Genomic DNA, 1,068 nt, shown 5'->3' with positions numbered 1-1,068 from the left:
AGACCACGACCGCTCCACCTTACCACTGCAAAGAGATGCAAATATTTACAAAGTTTTCTGTATTGCTCATGAGCAGCCACACTACGCGCTCTGCAACATGTTCTCTAACATGTGTCCTTTATTTTTCTACGCATTTCTCTTGTTTTGTATTTTGATTGTGTTTATTTCTCCTGTTTAATATTTGTTCCTGCTCTCTATTTATATTTTATTCCATGCATGCACAGACAATCTCATTGCACATGCACAATGACAATAAAGAGCTATTCTATTCTATTCTATTCTATTCTATTCTAAGACAGTACAATAAAGTGTATGATCCTAGTATTGTGTCATTTTGTGTCCTCTTGCTGTGGTGACTGCACTCACTGGTTGCAGCCAGATTTCAGCCAAATTCAGTTAAATGTTCGTCAGCACCATGAGCCCAACACTTATCATGAGTTTATTTGAGGATTGCTGCTTCAAACAAAGTCATGAAGCAAAGATAAAACAGCTGCTCAGTACTGTGGGATATTTAAACCTGGTACAGCTAAGCTTAAATATTATAACAGTCTAAGTTTAAAGTTAATACTGCAGATTTGGTAATGTTAGAACGATGTTGTCTATACTTCTTTATTGTAAGTATAGTGGTAGGTAGAGATGTGCTGTTAAAACATTCACTAGTAACCCAGCTAGTAGTGCTAAAACTGGTTTAGTGCTTTAGGCTTGACGTGTTCTCTCGGTGCCACCTGCTGGACAAAACACGTTACTGCATGAATGTATGAATTCAGTTCTAATGAAGAAATGCTTGACAGACCATCCTAAACAAATATATATAACTTTTTAAAACTGTGTGAACATTCGGTTAAACGTGCCGAGAAAGAAAAACGTGCGTGAATGAGACAATAAAGTGCTTTAAGTGCTCAAAATGAGAAAAACACTACATAAATACTATACCTTACCATGATGCTACGTGAATCTGTTTCATTTGTTTATTTCTTCAGTATTTCAGTAAATGTGAGGATGGATGACACACTGCTGCAGACCACGGGTACAAATAAACTAACCTGTTCCTGAAGCACAGCGGGAGAA

The sequence above is a fragment of the Aulonocara sp. 'chitande type north' Nkhata Bay genome, linkage group LG13 (genome assembly GCF_057382095.1).
Source record: "Aulonocara sp. 'chitande type north' Nkhata Bay isolate Kocher_YH1m ecotype deep benthic linkage group LG13, A_spYH_male_GT1.1, whole genome shotgun sequence".
In the NCBI taxonomy this organism is placed as follows: Eukaryota; Metazoa; Chordata; class Actinopteri; order Cichliformes; family Cichlidae; genus Aulonocara; species Aulonocara sp. 'chitande type north' Nkhata Bay.
This window is presented reverse-complemented; position numbering follows the sequence as displayed.